This window comes from Penaeus japonicus, unplaced genomic scaffold, assembly GCF_977035675.1.
Source record: "Penaeus japonicus unplaced genomic scaffold, GWHDUDI00000001_assembly GWHDUDI00000019, whole genome shotgun sequence".
Taxonomy (NCBI): Eukaryota; Metazoa; Arthropoda; class Malacostraca; order Decapoda; family Penaeidae; genus Penaeus; species Penaeus japonicus.
The window spans coordinates 24,341,415-24,351,414 of record NW_028234421.1 but is presented as its reverse complement, the minus strand read 5'-3'; positions in this window follow the sequence as shown (position 1 = coordinate 24,351,414).

Genomic DNA, 10,000 nt, shown 5'->3' with positions numbered 1-10,000 from the left:
GGGGGGAGGGGGGGGGGAGAAGGGAGGGGGAGGGGAGGAGGGGGGGGGGGAGGAGAGGGAGGGGGGGGGGGGAGGGGGGGGGGGTGGGGCAGGGGGGAGGGGGGAGGGGGGGGGGAGGGCGGGGAGGGGGGGGGAGGGGGGTGCGGGGCGGATGGGGGGGGGGGGGGGGGGCGGGGGGGGGGAGGGGGGGGGGGGAGGCGGGGGAGGGGGTGGGCGGGGGGGGGGGGCTTGGGGGGGGGGGGGGGGGGGAGGGGGGGCACGGGGGGGGGGGGGGGAGAGGGGGAAGGGGAGGAGGGGGGGGGGGGGGGGGGGAGGAGGGGGGGAGGGGGGGGGGGGGGGGGGGGGGGGGGGGGGGGGGGGGGAAGGGGGGGGGGGGAGGGGGGGGGGGGGAGGGGGGGGGGGGGGGGGGGGGGGGAAGGAGGAGGAGGGGGGGGGGGGGGGGGGGGGGGGGGGGGGGGGGGGGGGGGGGGGGGGGGAGGAGGTGGGGGGGGGGGGGGGGGGGGGGGGGGGAGGGGGGGGGGGGGGGGGGGGGGGGGGGGGGGGGGGAAAGGAGGGCGGGGGGGGGGGGGGGGGGAGGGAGGGGGGGGGAGGAGGGGGGGGGGGGAGGGGGGGAGGGGGGGGGGCGGGGGGGAGGGGGGGCGGGGTTGGGGGGGGGTGTGGGGAGGGGGGAGAGGGGGGGGTGGAGGGGGGGGGGGGGGGTGGGGGGGGTGGCGGCGGGGGGGCGGGGGGGGGGGAGGAGGAGGGGGGGGGGGGGGGGGAGGGGGGGGGGGGGGGGGGGGGGGGGGGGGGGGGGGGGGGGGGAGGGGGGGGGGGAGGGGGGGGGGGGGGGGGAGGGGGGGGGGGGGGGGGGGGGGAGGGGGAAGGGGGGGGGGGGGGGGGGGGGGGGGGGGGGGGGGGGGGAGGGGGGGGGGGGGGGAGGGGGGGGGGGGGGGGAGGGGGGGGGGGGGGGGGGGGGAGAGGGGGGGGGGGGTGGGGGGGGGGGGGGGGGAGGGGGGGGAGGAGGGGGGGGGGGGGGAGGGGGGGGGGGGAGGGGGGGGAGGGGGGGGGGAGGGGGAGGGGGGGAGGGGGGGAGGAGGAGGGGGGGGGGGGGGGGGGAGGGGGGAAGGGGGGGGGGGGAGGGGGAGGGGGGGAGGAGGGGGGGGAGGGGGAGGGGGGGGGGGGAGGGGGGGGGGGGGGGGAGGGGGGGGGGAGGGGGGGGCGGGGGGGGGGGGGGGGAGGGGAGGTGCGGGGCGGGGGGGAGGGGGGGTGGGGGGAGGGGGGGGGGGGGGGCGCGTTCGCCCGCGCAAGTTACCCCGCATCGACTAGCGGTTGGGCACACAACAAAACGAAGGAGGTAGGCGGCTGAAAAGAGGTCGCACGTATAAGAAGAATAGGTGAAAGAATGATGGACAAAATTGAATATAGAACGATGGTGATATAGCGAAAAAAAGAAGAGGGGAAAAATGAAAAAAAAGAGGTGAGGGGATCAAAGAGAACTTCAGTCTGATGTACAATTCACATATTAGGTTTCAGAAATCGTTCGAGGTAGATGAGAGAGGAGAGGAGAGAGGGAGAGAGAGAGAGAGAGAGAGAGAGAGAGAGAGAGAGAGAGAGAGAGAGAGAGAGAGAGAGAGAGAGAGAGATGGAGAGAGAGAGAGATGTGTATCTATCTATCTATCTTTCTTTCTATTTTTCTCCCTCTCTCTCTCTCTAATGATAATGATATAATATGATCATATATATATCTATATCTATATCTATCTATCTATCTATCTATATATATATATATATATTTAGTATGTTGATTTATTATATATATATATTATATATATTATTAAAATATATATATGTGTGTGTGTGTTGTGTGTGTCTGTGTTGTGTTTGTGTATATATATATATGTATATATATATATACTTGTTAGTATATATATATATATTATATATATAAAAAACTTTTATATAGATTATATATATACAGTATATTTGTTATATATACTTGTTATATATGTATATATATATTATTTATATATTATATATTATATATAGTATGATATAGACTATTATTTATAGTTTTATATATATATATATTTTCAGGATAATATCTGTCATATATACTGTATATATATGTATTATATATCATTTATATATATATTATTGATACGTGATATATATATATATATATATATATATAAAGATGAGTATATATGTATATTATGAATACATATATATATATATATATATATATGAATATATATATATATATATATATTTATGTATATATTGTTGAATTTATAATGGGGTGAATATATATATATTATATATATATATATATTTATATATATATATATTATTATATATATATTATATATATATTTATATTTGTGTGTGTGTGTGTGTGTGTGTGTGAGTATACACACCACGGCTCACCACACAACACACACTACATATATGGTGTAATATATATATATCTTTCTTATATTATATATATATATATATGTATTTGCTATATATATATTTTATATATATTATATATATATATATATAGATATATATATATATATATGTAACAATAATGATTATGATAATGATAACAACAATAAAGTTGATAATTATCATAATAATTGCATTGAGAATAATGATAAAGATCATGGTAATAATGAAAAGACAATGATACTAATGATATCATTAGCAATGATAATCAAAGTGAGGATGATGATGACGGTAATCATAATTTCAGGGATAATAATGATGATGATAATAACAATGGTGATAATGATGTTCATAATAACAATGAAGATAATGATAATAATGATGGTAATGATAACAATGATGATAATAGTTATAATGATTATGATAAAATGATAATGACGAAAATAACAAGGACAGTGACAAAGATAAGGAAAATATGATAATGACAATTATAAAAATATTGATAGTAATAGTTGTAATAGTAATGGTAATTGTAATAAGAATATCCATAAACATTATCATTACCGATTTATTGTTGTAAAACTGATGATTATCATTAACATTACTGTCAATATTATGATGATTATTGTTATCATCTTATTACAGGGTATTGATGTTAACAATACTAATAATTATCTTTTTCATTATCGACTTGCAAATATTACTACTGTTGTCATTGTTAACATTTATCAATTATAAAGATAATGACAGTAATAACACTGATGATAATAACAGCAATAATGCTATTAATAACAAGATAATGATGATAACAATAATTACAACAGCAACAATAATATCAATGATAATGATGATAATAATACGATAATGATAAAAATATAAATAAAAATATCAGTAAAGATAATGATGTTGTTGATAGATGATGATAGTAATGATAACAATGGTAATAATGATGATAATGACAGTAATGATAATGATGATAATGATTATTATATCTGTATTGATAACAATAACGATGATGATAAAGATAAGAATTTCAGTTATGATAATTATGATATGGGTGTTGATAAGAATAACATTAACCATCATGATTATAAGAATAATGACAATAATGATAATAATAATGCTGATGATAAAGATAATCAAAATTAAATCAATGATGATAACAAAAAGGATATTGATATCATAATTATCATAATGATAGTGATTATTATCATTGATATTGTTATCATTATAGTTATCATCATTATTGTTATTGTTATCATTATAGTTATCATTATTATCATTATTGTTATTATCATTGTTATTTACATTATCATCATCATCATCATTTTCATCTTTATCATTGCTATTATTATTGTTATATTAGTTATCATCATAACATCATGATCATCATTATTATTGAGGTTGTCGTTATTATTTTTATCATTATTATCACCACTACTATCATTATCAGCATTATCATTATCATAATTATCATCATCCTGATTACAGTTATCCTCATTATCATTAACATCATTATTTCGTTATTATTATCAACATTATCATTATCATCATTATTTCGTTATCATCATCATCATTATCACTTTTTGTATTAATATTACTATTGGTGATATCATCATTATAATTATTCTTATCATTATTATTAATAGTATTTTTAACATTACCATTTTTATTATCATCATCAATATTGATATTTTTGTTGTTTCTGTCACCAGTGTTATCATCATTATCATTATCATTATTATTGCCATTATTATCATCAGTAGTAATATTATGATTGTTGTTATAATTACTATCATCGTTAACTGTAGGCGTATTAGTATTTTTATTCCTATCAACAACATAATTCTTATTATGGTTATTGTTATCGTTATTTTCATCATTGTTATTGTTATCATCATTATAATAATTTTATATGATCATTATTATTATCATCTTTATTATCATAATTATAGTTATTAATATTATCATCCTTAGCTTTATGTTTATAACTGTTATGATGCTATTGATATTATCATTGTGATAATTATCATTGCTATCATTATTGTCATTATTGTTATAACTATCATTATCATTATTTTGTTCCTCTTGCTTCCTCTCTTCCTCTTCCTCTTCTTCATCATCATCATCTCCTCCTCCGCTTACTCCTCTATCTCTTCTTACACACCTCTCCTCTACTCCTCCTCCTCCTCGTCCTCAAACCCCCCTCTCCTCCTCCTCTTTTTCTTCTTACCTCCTCTTAACTTTTCTTTCCGCACCCCTTTCCCCCTTCCTTACTTTCTCCGCCCCTCCTCTTCCCCCATCCCCTGCCTTCGTCCTCCCCTCCTCTCACCCCTCCCCCCTCTCTTCCTTTTATCCCACTCCCTTTCCCCACGCCCTCTGCCGCCCCTGCCCAAACGTTCCCCTCCTCTACCCGTCTCCCCCCGCCTTCCCCCTTTCCCCCATTACCCCTTCCCCCTCCCTCCTCTCCCACCCCACTTACTCTCCTTTTCCCCGACTCCCCCCCCCTCCCGCGTCTTATTCCCCCATCCCCCTGTCCTCCGTCCGACCCCCCCTCCCCGCCGCCCGCTGGCCCCCCCCGACCGTCTCCGCGCCAGACCCCCCCCTCCCCTCCGCCCCGGACCCCCCCCCCTTCCGCCCCCGCCCCCCCGCCCCCCCTTTCCGCCGCCTCCGCCCCCCTCCTCCTCTTTACCCCCCTCCTCCCCTTCTCATCCTCCATTCCTCTTCCCCTCCTCCCCCTCCCCACCCACTCCCCTGGCCCCCCTCCTCCCGTTCTCTTCCTTACCCAACTCCCCCCCCCCCCCCCCCACCGCCCTCCTTCCCCCTCCTCCCCATCGCCTTCTTCTCTTACCCACCTCCCCCCCCCCCTCCCCGTCCTCCATCCCCCTCCTCCCCATCTCCTTCCTCTCTTCCGCCTCTACAAGCGAGACATTCGGTTGAAGGCTAATCGGATTAACGATACAGGAGGTATCGGCCAGGTATCAGCTACACCTCACCGAGTGGCGTGCGGGGTGGCGCACCGCGCACGGGGTTCCGTTAGGCCGGGAGTTACCGTCGGGGGGTTGCTGATGGGTAGTGATGCTTAGCGGATGTGGAGGGGGGGGGGCGGGGGGGGGGGGGGGGGGGTGGGGCGGGGGGGGTGTGGGGTATTTGGGTAGTGTGTGTGTGTGTGTGTGTGGTGTGTGTGTGAGGTGTGTTGGGTTTGTGGTGTTTATCTACATCTCTATCTATTCTCTCTCTTCTATCTCTCACTCACTCTCCCACTAAACTATCTCATCTCTCACCCCATCTATCTCACATATAAGTGTGGGGAGGGTGTGTGAGAGTGTGTAGTTGTGGTATTGTGGTGGGGTGGGTGAGGGAGGAGTGGAGGGTTGGGCACTAAGGGGTCATCGGGATGTGTAGGAGGTGGGGTGAGGTGAGAGAGTGTGCTGGTGGTGAGGGGAGTGTGTATAGAGTGTGTTGTGTGTCTGTGGGTGGCGAGAGTTGGGTGGTATTGTGTGGTGAGAGTGAGTGTTTTTGGGGAGTTGTGAGTTGTGATGTGATGAGATGAGTGTTGACACGGTTGAGCCGGGGAGTGAGTTTGTGAGTATTTTAGTTTAGAGATATTGTGTTTGACTGATGTGGAGAGGAGTGTGTTTAGAGGTGAGTGGAGTGTGAGTGAGGTTGGTTGGGAGGGAGGGAGGTTGGATTTCACAACTCACTCCACATCTTCATACCTCCAACTCTCAACTCTCCCTCTCTCTCACACAAACTATGTGGAGTTGTGAGGGTGTTTTGGTGTGGGGTGGTGAATTGTGAGAGGTGATTGTGTGTGAATCTTCTCTGGTCCCTCTCACTCATGGTTCACACATCCACACACACCTAACACCACCCCCTCTACACACAATCTACAACACCTATCTCCTACTACCCCAATTTATTAAGGTGGTGTGAGTGAATTTGAGGTGAGATGAGAGTGGGTGTTTGTGGGGGTGAGGTGTGTTTGGAGAGTGTTGTGTGAGTGAGTTGAGGGTGTGGGTGAGGTAGTGTGTTTAGATTTTGTGAGTTTTTGTGAGTTGAGAAGATTTATGAGTTGTGTGTTTTATTGGAGTAGATTAGTGGTGAGTGGGTGTGTGTGGAGTTTTGTGTGGGATGTGTTTTGGAGGGTTTATGAGTGTGTTGTGTTGTGTGTGTGTGTGTGTGGTGTGGTGGTATCTAAATATATATATCTACTCCTCATAACTCATCTTCTCTATCTCTCTTCTATATCTCTATCACCTCGATGTGTCTAATCTCTACTATCTCTACTCTACATATATCTATATATTTAATATCTATCATCTATATATGTAAATATCTATTATGTTCTCTTTGGGGGTGTGTGTGTGTGTGTGTGGGGTGTGTTGTGTGTGTGTGTGTGGGGGGTGGGGTAGTTGTGGGTGTGAGTGGCGTGTGGTGTGCGTGAGAGTGGCGTGTGTGTGTATGTGTGTGTGTGTGTGTGTGTGGGGTGTGAGTGTGTTGTGGTGTGTGTTGTGGGGTGTGAGTGTGGGGTGGGGTTATATATATCCTTCTTCTCTATCTATATCTCTAATCTTATATATATATAAGTGTGTGTGTGTGTGATTGTGATGGGGTGTGTGTGGTGTGAGTGTGTGGTGAGTGTGTGTGTGAGTGTGTGTGTGGTTGGTTGGTGTTGTGTGTGTGTGTGTGTGTGTGTGTGTGTGTGTGTACTGTGTGGGTGTGGAGTGTGTGTGTGTGGTGTGTGTGAGTGTGGAGTGTTGTGTATGGGTGGGTGTGTCTGTGGTGTGTGTGTGTGTTGTGTGTGTGTGTGATGTGGGTGAGTGTGTGTGTGAGTGGGTTTGGTGCGTGCGTGCGTGGTGGTGCGTGGTGTGTGTGTTTTGTGGGCTGTGGGTGTGAGTGTGTGAGTGTGTGTGTGTGTGTATGTTATATATATTATTTATATATATAGATACATATTTTATATGAATATATATATGTGTTTATTATATATATATATATATATAATAATATGAATATATAGATATATATATGTATATATTAGTATGTATATACCACATATATATATACAATAATAGAATATATATATATATATATATATATATATATATATTTATATATATATACATATATATATATATATACCATATATATTTATATATAAATACATATGTATTACATATATACTATATATATTTTACTATATATATATATATATAGTATATATATACATATATATAGATAGATAATATATCTGTATGGTATATATATTATCTATTTATCTATCGTTATATATCCTATCTATCTACTAGCTATATATATACATTATATATATATAATATATATTATATATAATATATATATATATATATATATATATAGATTATATATATATATATATTATGTAATATAATATATATATAATATATATATATATATTATTTTATAAGTAATATGTATATGTCTATATATATAATTAATATAAATATTATCATATATAATATATATATATATATATATTATATATATATAATATTATATAGTATATTTATTATATGGATATGTATATATATATATATATATATATATATATATATATATATATAATAATAAATAAAATCTATACACATATGCTTATCTATAGACATTTATATAAAGTATATATGTATATATGTATATATAATTATATATATACTATATAATATATATGTATAAATATATATAATATATATACATATATATACATATATATATAGTATTATAATATATATATAATATATAAATTATATATAATATATATATTATATAATATATTTATTTATTCATAAGTCATTCTATCTATAACGTACATAAAATATATATATATATATATATAATATACTATATTATATATATATATATATATATATATATATATATTATATATATATAAGTATGCCTTCGTGTTTCAGGAAGAGTAAATACATATCGCACACTTACACATTTACATACGACATAGATAAATCTATGAATGATCAATACTGAATCAAAAACATTAACCGAAACTCTTGTACATTGAAACATGCAACTTGTGCCAATATGTATGTATATGTCTATGCCTGTATTTAAAAAACAATATGCGTGTTTATGAATGTTTGTACATATTACATAATACTCGTGCACATATACACACATATATAGATATATATAAAGCGATCAAAATGATCAAGATAAGATGAAAGCAATCAACTGTAAACTGACCCTTATCACCTGATAATAGATGATATGAAATCACCTCCTCCGTGTGTGCAGTTGGGAAGCCATGATTTCGGTTTACGTCGCCTGCACGGAAGGAATTTTGACCCTTATAGCGCATGGGTGAAATGTCGACATTCCTCCTTACTCACTTCCTGCTCCAGCATTTTGATGAGTAACCCATCAATAACCCGGCCAAAAAGACGCTATTTGTGAACCCTTTCATGGAATCCACACCGGATACGCGGCCAGAGACTCGACCTTATACCTTAGCGACAGAAGGGTCGTATTCGCCCCTTGTATAAATGGCGAAACCCTCTTAACAAACAGCATTTGATCCCTTGTGAATGATGAAACAATCCACCCCATCTAAGACTGAACGATATAAATAATGATTATTGTCATGTGAAACGAAATATCATAAACGGTTTGGAGTCGGATTTCATTTGATTGTGCCTCAAACCCATTCGGCTGTCGATGGCCTGTTTATATACGTGTCTTCAGAGTTGTGGGCTTGGAAGAAAAAAGGGAAAGACGAACGTTGGGATTCTGATCATGGGATCATTTCTTTGGGAAATGGATTATGGATATCATTTGTTCGTCCACTCGGCGCTACTTGCTGGCTCGGCTCTTGGAATAACGTCTTTTTACAGAGAAATGTCCCCAAAAGGTATACAAGCAGACGTAACACGAATTGAAAATCGTAGATAAAACATCTACACATCAGAACTTGATGACAATCCTTACTGAAATGCGCATGTGCTTCCGTCCGTCCGGCCGCATCTGCCGCAATTACCGCTCGTTGAAGTGATTAATTATAGCCTAGCCTATAAAATAAGCTTAACTGTCAACTACGACAGTGTGAGGGTGTGAAACTTGGTTCCTCGTCCGACACCTCGGGACAAAGAGCGTCGCCTCATGTTCAGAAGTACTAGAACTTTTCCACGTCTTTTTTTTTTTTTTTTTTTTTTTTTTTTTTTTTTTAATGACTATTAGAGTGAATTATCTGCATGTAATATCTGAAGGACAGGATAGAAGGCCCTTCGAAAAGATAAACAAATAGATAAAAAAAAAAAAAACTAAGATGCGTTAAAAAGTCATACATAATGATAGATTAGATGAGGCATGTAGAATATAATATTGTTGTTGTCTTTACTTGCACATAACATTCATCCACGACCTTTAACGGTATTAGATGAACGATCAGGAACCTTGCTGCAAGGACATGCATCACAAACGGGATAAAATGTGGGTTGACATAAAAAGAAGAGAAAGGAAAAAAAAAAAAAAAAAAAAACACCAGGCGACACGGACGTCCAACTCACAGTAAACTCCTCCCTCCATCCGTCCCTCCCCT